The sequence below is a fragment of the Coturnix japonica genome, chromosome 6 (assembly GCF_054131305.1).
Source record: "Coturnix japonica strain WE chromosome 6, WE-NBRP24, whole genome shotgun sequence".
Taxonomy (NCBI): domain Eukaryota; kingdom Metazoa; phylum Chordata; class Aves; order Galliformes; family Phasianidae; genus Coturnix; species Coturnix japonica.
This window is the reverse complement of record NC_140668.1, coordinates 14,818,502-14,829,717: the sequence shown is the minus strand read 5'-3', so window position 1 is coordinate 14,829,717 and position 11,216 is coordinate 14,818,502. Positions and strand designations below refer to the sequence as shown.

The 11,216-nt window shown below is 44.8% G+C and overlaps 1 long non-coding RNA gene across 3 annotated transcripts; it reads left to right on the top strand.

The window, feature by feature from the left end:
* The first annotated feature begins 3,018 nt into the window (after positions 1–3,018).
* On the top strand, positions 3,019–10,169 carry LOC146760340 (uncharacterized). Of its 3 annotated transcripts, none has more exons than XR_014947673.1 (3): positions 3,019–3,552; positions 8,482–8,616; positions 9,628–10,169. It is a non-coding gene; the product is annotated as an uncharacterized LOC146760340 (long non-coding RNA). The 3 variants fall into 3 exon arrangements; XR_014947674.1 differs by lacking the exon at positions 9,628–10,169 and having other exon boundaries at positions 3,019–3,122; positions 3,429–3,552; positions 8,482–9,503; XR_014947672.1 differs by lacking the exon at positions 9,628–10,169 and having other exon boundaries at positions 8,482–9,503.
* Positions 10,170–11,216: the final 1,047 nt, after the last annotated feature.

Below are 11,216 nucleotides of genomic sequence, written 5' to 3'. Positions count from 1 at the left end.
CCAGGTGAGAGGGGAACCCAGCACAGTCGGGGCTGCTTTGGGGCCTGGGCCGGAAGGGGGCCGGGCACAGCCAGGGCCTATCCCCCTTTTTTGCACATATGAAATGCTCCCAGCTGTGCTGCACAGCAGAACATCTTTCAATGGAGATGAAAGCCTGTGAAATGAAAGAATCCTTTCTTATTTCTTTCACATTTGTGTTTGTTGACTGCAGTTCCAACCAGGTGGACTCGCAGTGTCTTGCAAGTGACACCTGGAAGCAGGTACAGACTGGAGACACAGCACCCTCAATGTCCAGGTGAGTAACAGCAGCCAAGGAGGCCTTTGGGCTCTGCAGGGTCCAAGTGTGGAGCATTACACACAGGAGCAGCTGAGTATAAAGACAGTGGCAGAGCTGCAGAGCTTGCCATAGTAGGGAGGCACAGTGGCTCAGCTCATTTCCCACAGTAACACAGGAAATAAGAGCCATGAGGGAAATGCAGATGCCTTCTGCCCCCATCAGAGGGGAGGAATGAGCTGCACTTCCACAGAGACATTCCTCTCACAGCCACTCACACCTCAGGTGTGGAGGGACGAGCTGGGGCTGCTGGTGGCAGCTGTGGAACACTGCCATCTGTGGTGCTCCATCCTGCCCTGGAGGTGGGCATGTAGAGCTGAGGACCTTTGTCATTGCACAAATGACTGCAAGCAGAGATGTAGCAGAGGGAACATAAAGCATTTAATAACTTATCATACAAAGCAATGAGTAATAGAAATGACAGTATTTCCAACCAAATATCCCCCATCCTAGCAGTCATATCTGATCTCTACAATCCCACCCAAACAATTTCCCAGCCCCCTCCAATTCCTCCTCACTATCCCACCCCTGAATTTTCCTCCCCCAGTTCATACACAGTAATTGCCCACACTAATTACCAGCATGCAGGGCATAGAGAGCACCTGTTCCTTGTGTGCAGACACCTGGAAAAAAAAGAAGTGTCAGGGAACTGGAGGTCTGTAGCAGGTTCTGGAGGCTCTGCATAGAACGTAACCCCAGACCACAACCCCATCAGCTGCTGGGGCAGCATCATCCCTGTCATTGGGGGATGTTGCCCGTGGTGGACAGGGACACAGGGAGAAGCCACACCTTGGTGTAGCTCTGATCTGCTCGTGTCCAGTCCAATCCTCTATAGCACTTTCCATCTTCTGTCCTTTGTTCTTAACCGTATCCTTCCTTCTCTTCTGCTCTTTTCCTTTCTTTTAGGTGTCTTACCTGTATCTGCTTTTCCCCTCTTCTGTTCTTTTACTGCTCTGGTCAGCATCCAGTGTCTGCACCGCAACTCTAGGTTTTGGGATGGAGAAAGGTACACAGGGCATAGATTTGTACAAGAAAAGCTCTCTTGCTGTGCCCAACAGATGACAAAAAGGAACCCTCAGGACCACAAAGGCAGCTTGTTTCACCAAAGGCCACAGCGTAAGCTCGTGTAACTGGGAAGGACTCTGTTATACATCTCCTAGAAGTGCCTTTGAATGAATAATTTTCTGGTCTTGTTTCCAATTGTTGCTCAGAGGAAATGAGGTTTTTATCCTTGTATCTTTGCAGGAAGACAGAGAGGAGGGAACCTGTCTGGTGAAATGCTCAGGTGCTGTTTCCTTCCTTGCACCAACAGCCTGTTTGTGTCCACACGATGCCAGTTGTCCTCCTGACAGTTTCTACCGGTCCTTCTCCGAGTCCTTCTGCTAAGCACTGCTATTTCTGTATCCTCGGGGCCCTATTAGGACTAAAAAGAGGAGCGGATAACAGACGGAAGGATCTGGCCTTCTGCTGGGTGAAAGCCGCCTGCATGTCCTGTTCCTGCTTTCTCTTTTCCCCAGGTGGCATTGTGCTTCCCAAGGAGCATATGGACCTTTTAGATGGGAGTGTGCAGCAAGGAACACATGGGGTCTCATCTTCCTCCCTGCTCTACATCTGAGTGAGGGACACTGTGACCTGCTCAGGAGGCAAGATGTCATGTCAGGGAGGTGTGTTTTCCTTGTTGTTTTTTATCATCTGTGCTTTGCTTTGCTGTGTTATTTTTTTTCCTTTGCAGTTCTATGGTTTTCTTTCCTATTTGGTGTTTTCTATGTCGTGTTTTTTTTTTGTTTTTTTTGTTTTTTGTTTTTTGGTTTTTTTATAAGTTTTTTTCTGTTTTTCCTTGTCTTAGTTTTTTTCTTTTGTTTGATTTATTATTTTTTCTTTGCTTTTATTATTATTTTTTTTTTTAATTCTGTGTTATTTCCTAAAATCCTTCATGGTTTATTTGTTGTTGTGTTTTTCATCTATGCTTTGCTATTTTTCTTTAGATACGCTGTATGAGAACTGTTGAATCACAGCCTGAGCCACTGATTATCACCTAGGGAAGGGACCTGGTCAGCCCTGGTTAGTGCAGGTGAGGCCAATGCAGCTGAGAGACTGGAAGGGATGGAGCCTGGCTGCACCTCTCTTACAGCTCATTTTTGAAGGCTGACTGCCCCTGGGTGGAATTTTTTTTGATGGTTTCTCCTCTGTGGAGTTTGTTCTGTGCACTTCCATCCTCAGTGGTGGGTGAGCCATTCTTTCCTTACCTTTGTAGTATATTCACACTGTGCTAGTCTTTCTGCTGTTACAGATAGTATGTGTTTTTTTTCTGTTTGTTTTCTGTGGTTTTTTAAACTTTGATTCCCTGGTTTTTGGCTTGCTTCTTTTCTTTATATTTCTTTTTTTTTTTTTTTTCTTTTTTTTTTTTTTTTTTTTTTGCTGTGTCCTATTCTGCTTTACGGTGACATTTGCAAGAGACTGTGAATTCTCCTGGTTCAAATTGCAGTTGGCTTAATCAAATGTGTAAGAAATATATAAGGGCTGCTGAGGCCAGGCTGGAGTTGCATTTCTTTATGAACCTGGGTGTTGCTGCGGATGCGTTTCTCTCCTGTTTTGTCTCTTTTATGGCAGTTCAAGAATATTTGAACGTGCTATGTCACTGTTTGTTGCCATCCTGCTTTCTCTTCTCTGTCTTGCAGGTCAGCTCGTGCTAGAAGTCAGTCGTATCACTGTATGAATGGAGGTCAGTTTAGGAGCAGCTGCTGATGGAAGGAATCAAGACCAGGCTAATAAATGGAAGCATCTCCTGGTAAGGTGTCAGAGGTGGCAGTAATGATGTCTGTCATCGTTAAAACCAGAGGGCAGGCTCATCCGAGTGCTTGCTGACTGATACTTGGGAGTATCTCGTTCTCCAGCTGAACGATAAGAAAGCTAAATATGCTGAGCCATTACAGCTTGTGCTGAAGTTGTGAATGTGCCCCCAGATGTTTCCTTTAGTGGTAAATCATGTTCTGGCACTGTGGTAGTCATATCTCTGTCATGATCTGGAGCACCGTGTCTTGTTGCGAGCCTTGTGTGCCTGTTTCCATGAACCTTGCTTTCTTTCTCTCTTCAGAGTAAGGGCAGGGTGCTTCCTTGCTTTTGGTGGATTCATCCAGGAGGCTGTTAGAAGGCCAAATGCAATGTTCATTACATGGAGGGACAGGATGGGAATGGACTGTCGTTGCCACCAGGCAAAAGTGAGTTTCTTATGTCATGAATGATATAATTTTGATTATTCAGAGCAGTTGCAGTGTGGTAGAGGATGTCACGAAACCATTTATTTGGGAGCGCAGGGAAGAGTCATGAGAACCGAAACCGTAGTTTCTGTTTTGGCTGTCAAAATGGTGGAGTTTCTTTGGAAGGGCAATAGCTGGGGTTCCGGTTAGCAGGCCCCCTCTGAGAGATTGGGCTTTGCTTGCTGCTTTGCTGTGCCTACCTGCCTGCTCCCTGTGCTTGTTCCTTTTACCTTTCCGTGCTTCTTTTCCCTTGCTTTGATGCTTTTCCCTTTCAGGGCTCCTTTTCTCTTTCAGTGCTGCCTTTGCCCTTTATGTACTCCTTTTCCCTGTCAGTGTTACTTTATGCTGTTCCATTCCCTTTCGGGGCTCCTTCTAACTTTCAGGACTGCTTTTTCCTTTCAGGGCTGCATTTCTTTGCTTATTTTCTTTTTCAGGGCTGCTTTTCCCTTTCAGGGCTGCTTTTCTTTATCAGTTCTCCTTTTCCCTCTCACGGCTCCTTTTCCGTTTCAGGGCTCCTTTTCTTTATCAGCTCTGCTTCTCCCTTTCAGTGCTGCATTTTCTTGTTCCTTTTCCCTTTCAGTGCTGCTTTTCTGTGCTCCTTTCCCTTTCCCTGCCGCTTTTCCCTTTCCCTGCTGCTTTTCCCTTTTAGTCTTGCTTTCCCATTCACTGCTGCTTTTCCGTTTTAGTCTTTCTTTTCCCTTTCACTGCTGCTCATCCCTTTCACTGCTGCTCATCCCTTTCACTGCTGCTCATCCCTTTCACTGCTGCTCATCCCTTTCACTGCTGCTCTTCCCTTTCACTGCTGCTTTTCCCTTTCACTGCTGCTTTTCCCTTTCACTGCTGCTTTTCCCTTTCACTGCTGATTTTCCCTTTCACTGCTGATTTTCCCTTTCACTGCTGCTTTTGCCTTTCACTGCTGCTCTTCCCTTTCACTGCTGCTTCTCCCTTTCACTGCTGCTTTTCCGTTTTAGTCTTTCTTTTCCCATTTAGTCTTGCTTTTCCCTTTCACTGCTGATTTTCCCTTTCATTTCTGCTTTTCCCTTTCACTGCTGCTTTTCCCTTTCACTGCTGATTTTCCCTTTCACTGTTGATTTTCCCATTCACGTCTGATTTTCCCTTTAACTCCTGCTTTTCCCTTTCCCTGCTGCTTTTCCCTTTCCCTGCTGCTTTTCCCTTTCCCTGCTGCTTTTCCCTTTCCCTGCTGCTCTTCACTTTCACTGCTGCTTTTCCCTTTCCCTGCTGCTTTTCCCTTTCCCTGCTGCTTTTCCCTTTCCCTGCTGCTTTTCCCTTTCCCTGCTGCTTTTCCCTTTCCCTGCTGCTTTTCCCTTTCCCTGCTGCTTTTCCCTTTCCCTGCTGCTTTTCCCTTTCCCTGCTGCTTTTCCCTTTCCCTGCTGCTTTTCCCTTTCCCTGCTGCTTTTCCCTTTCCCTGCTGCTTTTCCCTTTCCCTGCTGCTTTTCCCTTTCCCTGCTGCTTTTCCCTTTCCCTGCTGCTTTTCCCTTTCCCTGCTGCTTTTCCCTTTCACTGCTGCTTTTCCCTTTAACTGCTGATTTTCCCATTCACTGCTGATTTTACCTTTTTGTTTTGCTTTTCCCTTTCATTTCTGATTTTCTCTTGCACTGCTGATTTTCCCTTTCACTGCTGCTTTTCCCTTTCACTGCTGCTTTTCCCTTTTAGTCTTACTTTTCCCTTTTACTGCGGCTTTTCCCTTTTAGTCTTACTTTTCCCTTTCACTGCTGCTCTTCCCTTTCACCTCTGATTTTCCCTTTCACCTCTGATTTTCCCTTTCACTGCTGCTCTTCTCTTTCACTGCTGCTCTTCTCTTTCACTGCTGCTTTTCCCTTTCAGTCTTGCTTTTCCCTTTCAGTCTTGCTTTTCCCTTTCAGTCTTGCTTTTCCCTTTCAGTCTTGCTTTTCCCTTTCAGTCTTGCTTTTCCCTTTCACTGCTGTATTTCCCTTTCACTGCTGCTTTTGCCTTTCGCTGCTGCTCTTCCCTTTCACTGCTGCTCTTCTCTTTCACTGCTGCTCTTCTCTTTCACTGCTTCTTTTCCCTTTCAGTCTTGCTTTTCCCTTTCATTCTTGCTTTTCCCTTTCACTTCTGCTTTTACCTTTTAGTCTTGAATTTAGAAAGAATTTATTCCTACCATTTAATCTCCTTTTTTATTTTTAAGTTGTTCCCTTCTGTCTTACCAAACCATTATCATCCTATCAATGCTGCTTGTGTGTTTTATATATGATGTGCTAGAGTTATCACATCCACAACAAGGGCTGAAAAACCAAATGATTATTCCTGACATACCTGGAAGGTTTCCTTCAGTATCCACATCACCTATGCATGCTCCCCATCTAACAAGAAGCTGCAAACAGCCCAAGCCACCATGAAAAGCAGCATAATGAACAGGCTTCCAGTCATTCCTGTCTGCTGCGTTTACATTCTAAAACGAAAGCTGCAGGTTAGTTTGTTTATGAAGCTTAGACACGAGACATTCCATAAATAAGTATCAACAGTTCATTGTGCTACTTTATTTAAACAAAATCAAATATTTCTCCAAATTCAAGCCACGAAAGCAGCATAAGACGTATTTCTCACAGGTTCGTGGCTTCATTGAAATAAAACACACATAAAAGTTGTGTTTTCAGACATCTACCACCATGTTAGTCGTTATATAATACACAACTGGATTTTTTTAACATCTTACGATTAAAAAAATGCAAATTTACACTACAAATAAATTCACAGCGTCACCAATGAGAATGTACCAACAGAGGTTAATCTATAGTCCCAAACCTCAGTTAGTGAGGGGTTTGGTATGGAAAAGGATACCAGACTCTGGCTCTGCATTAGGGAATTGCAGGTAGAAGGCTCTCACCGCTCCACTTCGCAGTATGGTTTGCAATGTGTACGACTGCCCATGGGCTGCAGCCAGGTGTGATGGAGTGCACCCGCGGTCATCTCGAGCTTCTAGGTTTGCTCCATTTATTAACAAAGCCTACAAGAAATGCAAAGCTCACAGGCTGAAAGAGCAAACACTGTCTCACAGGGTGACTTGAGATGGTCAGCTGGGTTCCTCTGATAAATCTGATAGCACAGAGGGAACAAACGAGTGCAGTCATTTTACCAGTGACTTGGTTTCAGCTGTAAAGACACAGAGCCAGCTCCAGTAGGAGCACTTCCACTGATCTTCATAAGGAAGTGTCCAAACCAAAGGCCTGCCTTCCTTTTGCTGGAGAGTGAATATCTCTACATACCTGCATGCAAGCATCCTGCCCACGGATTGCCGCAAGGTGAGCTGCTGTCCAGCCTCTGACTGTCACACGTGTCACATCAGCTCCATGCCAGAGCAACCAGTGAAGGCACTGCGCAACCAAAAACAAGCTCTTATTCATTTAATAAACTCTTATTCCATAACAATTCTTATAACTCATCTGAGGCAAATGCTAACTATAAATCAACAGTAGATGTTACATTTCAAACAGTGTTAGGAAATGACATGGTCTCAAGGCTTCATCCAAGGGCACAAAAAGCACAACCAACCTACTAATTGCAATGACTTGCAGTGTGCCTTCTTTATCTTACAATTCCATACTTAAAATGCAGACTGTGAGAGCGTTCATGTGGCATGAGGTAAAAACACTGGGGAAAAATGGTGCAAAGATGCTCATTTGAAGTCCAGCTAAAATGAACAGCAGGAAAGATGCCATGAATCAAAAGTAAAGCCTCAGTTCATTTATTAGGCTTTCTTGAGTATATGTAATCCCATCTCTCCTCTCACCCATCACAGATTATTTTAACTTTATTCACCTTTTTTTCAGCAGGTGTTATTGCTTTCCATGGAAAGCTTAAAGAACAATTAAGAAAATAATAAACTACAAAACTAGTTAAAGCTTTTTGTTACACATCATTACTATTTACTGTCTTTTTTTAGGCTAGTCTCCAGCTCTCTTTCCTTTGGGACTTCATTTTTTATACGGTTATTTACAGCCTTGCTGTTTCAAAGTAAGATCGCTATAAACATTGCACAAGGAGGCTGTAACAGGAAGGTGAATGTGCTGAATGCAGCAGCTCAGTCCTTCTGGAAATCAAATCATTTCTGCATCAACAGTCAGTGTTCTTGCTTATGAAAATGAACTGTATTTGAACTGTTTCTGTAGAGAATGAGGCATGGGACAGAACACTGGGAAATGAACAAACATTTTTGTGTCACTTCTCGCTTGGCTCAGTCACTTTCAGAATATTAAACATATCCTTATGGATTTTCCAAGTGTTCTGAGTGAAGGGGAAAACACAAGGACAAAAGAAGGTAATGAGGCTAGAAGGGGAGACCAGAAGGCACACCTTGTTTGGTGTTAGAAAAGCTCTGATTTTGTAAAATCTGAGGACACTGATTACATAAACTGCCTGGGGCTTCAGAAAGGTAAAATGTAGTCCGAACAAACTGCACATCTTTCCTTAGTGAATACCTTAAATCAGAAAAAAAGAGCAGGCAGAGATTATAGATCTAGCTTGATCAAAGCTAGCAATGTTGTGTTCAACCTCTCCCCAGAGGAAAATGTTAACCCATAAAACCTTGCTGTGTCCAAACACTAACATAAACAGGGGAGGAATGGCTGTTTTCAAGGGTAGATATTTTTAGGACAAGGGGGGATGAATTTAAACTGAGACAGGGGAGGTTTAGGTTAGAGATTAGAGGGAAGTTTTTCACACAGAGGGTGGTGACAGGTTGCCCAAGGAGGCTGTGGATGCCCCATCCCTGCAGGCATTCAAGGCCAGGCTGGATGTGACTCTGGGCAGCCTGGTCTGGTTGTTGCCAACCCTGCAGGTGGTTGAAACTGGATGATCATTGTGGTCCTTTTCAACCCAGGTTATTCTATGATTTTATGATTTTACCTCCAGGCTTCCAGAGTGTGCAGCACAGTGCAATGGTGTGAACTTGTGGACTAAATCCACCTCGTCGATAGAGGCTCCACGTTTTATCATTAATGCAAGCTGTTCTACATCACCAGCTTTCACTGCCTCATGTACACTGGTGTAAGTTTGCTTCTTCCTGACATCTAGTGAGGGATAATAAAAGCATTAGCCAGCTCAGTCACATTTCAGAGAGATGAAAGAAGTGATGAATCAAATAAGCATCAGGGTGACAGTTTATAAGAACCAGACAATAGTGTAACCTATGAGAGTGTAACTTGTATCAGCACAAGTCTTTAGCCCTTTGTGTTTCCCAGAAGCAAACCAATATTCAAGAACCTGAAAGAGCCACGTCCCCTCCAGCCGCAGATAAAGAACAGGACAGCAGAGAAACTCCATCTATGTATACAGATGCTGGATCAAGTCCAACCCAATGCTGGCTCTCTTCCTAAACTGTTTCATCAATCACTCCTTCAGGTGTTCAGCCATTGCTCCTCAGGGGCTCTGCATGGCCACACTCCTTACTGCCACCCAAGGACACGGCACACCAAGGGCCCTTCGCTAAGTAGGCAAACCTTGCTAATAGGACATAAGGTCATGCAGATGCTCTTGACTGAGCTGAACCTATCAGTTAAAGCTGCTACATAAAAGCAATGCTTTATACAATGTGTTAGTCATCCTGCTCTGTTCTGCTGCTATACCCATAGCACTGCTCTGGCACAGGTTACTTTGTTAGAAACCTAGTATTTTTCTCCCACCAAAGTCAATAGTGTTTTCGTGGACTTCAGTGGCTCAGAATCAAACTCTGAATGTAGACACAGCGTGGTCCAAAAAAAAACCAAAACCATCACCAGGCCATGGGATCAAATAGTCTGTATTTTCCTTCAGGCCTAGTTACTGTTTGACACTGTAACTGTAAACAATGGGAGCTGGATATCTAAATCCTCTTGCAACATTTTGGCATTTTGCCTATATTTGCCAATAAAAATAAGTGATGTAAGTAGTTTTAATGGCTGGGATGGCTAACTTGAGATAGCTAAGCATATGAGTAAGCCAAAACAATTGATAATCACCTTCTGGAGTAGTCATCATTCTGGAACCAAAACGCACCAACACTCTTTGATTAAATTTCAGGCTCTAAGAAGTCTTGAAGAGGCAGGTTGTTGTTCTGCAAGTCAAGCATACACAGAAATATTGGTCTTAAGTTATTAGAGCCTCAGTTTTCCTGCCCGTGGAGAAGAAATTGAGGCAACAGTTCAAATAGTTATAAATGTGAGATCAAAAATGTTAAAGCATATCAATGAGTTGCTGCTCAAAGGTGCCTGGCGTACATAAAAGCAGAAATTATGATGAAAACAGCTGACGTTGTTTACCAGTACTTATACCTGTTCCCATGTAGTTTGTAGCATGAAAGTAATGCTTGGCCAGATTCAGCACTGCCACAGAGAGGAAAAGAGGGTGTTAAACTGTTTCATTAAGCAAAGCTGAGTGTTGTATCACACCCTGGTGTACCATCACTTCACTCCCACTCCCCCCAGCGCCAGGCTGTACCACTGCCCTGCCCAGAGGCAGCAAAACAGTGCATGAACCAACACCAGCTGCAACTCAGAACAGCTCATGTTGGAAGGGACCTCCTGGGGTCCATGTTTTTAAATAGAACTTAAGTACATGCAGCATTCTGGTGTTGTGTTTTTTAAACAAAGCATCACTAGGACCTGATTTTCCCCCAAGGGAGAGACTTCTCACGATGCCAGGTGAGGGTTACAGACTTCAGCACGGTGATGCAGGCTGACATCAGAAGCATATCTAGCCAACCAGACTGCTTGCCAGAGCACAAATGTGCTTAACACCACGTACCAGTGCAATGGGTTCAAGGTAATATTTACTGTTTTTTAATCCAGAACAATTTTGCCCTCTTTTTTCTTCCAGAAGGGGCAATGAACTACAGCTGTGTGCAGGTGGGTGCCAAGCTGCAGCCCCATGGCTCAGGCACCACGAGCACAGCTGGGACTGGAGTTTAATGAACAGCTGTTAACACAAACTCCCTACAAAACACAACCAGTTTTGAGAGCAAGTGATATTTTCCATAACTTCAGTGCACTTTGTTATCAAATGCTTGTTCCCTAGTTGCCCTGTAGAAAGAAGTAGATAAGAGAGTAAGTGTTACAATGGTACTTAGCCAGAATTCACCCAAGAAATTACTCAGCCTGAGGGAAGGAGACAGTGTTAGGTTTTCCCTACATCTCCATAACACACAAAAATAAGCCATTGTGGTGCTTTTTGGCAGCAGTTGAAGGGGATGAGGCACAAAACCACACAGTGGGCAAAGACCGAGGTCCTGAGCCCTGTGTGGGGTTATAACCCCATCCCGGCAGTGCCCGTGGGGGTTATGCCACCTTTCTCCACGTGTTTGGCAAATATCGATTAGTCTGGGGTATTTTAGGTGGGCCCAATACGAAATATGAAGTTAACTAACGGGCAAAACAACTGAGGAGAGCCAGAAAGCGCGGGCACAGCCGCCCCGCGGGCGTCCCCCTCACGGCCGATGGGGGGAAGCGGGACAAGGAGCAGCACAGCCCGGCCCGGCCGTCAGGGGAGGACGCGGGGATAAGGCCGCGGGCGGAGCGGTCTCACTGGCCGGAATAGGGCTGGAGCCGCGTTCTCCTCTTCTTCCAGTCCTTCCCCCACACTGCAGCAGGGTTGCTATGGGCGCAGTCCTCGCG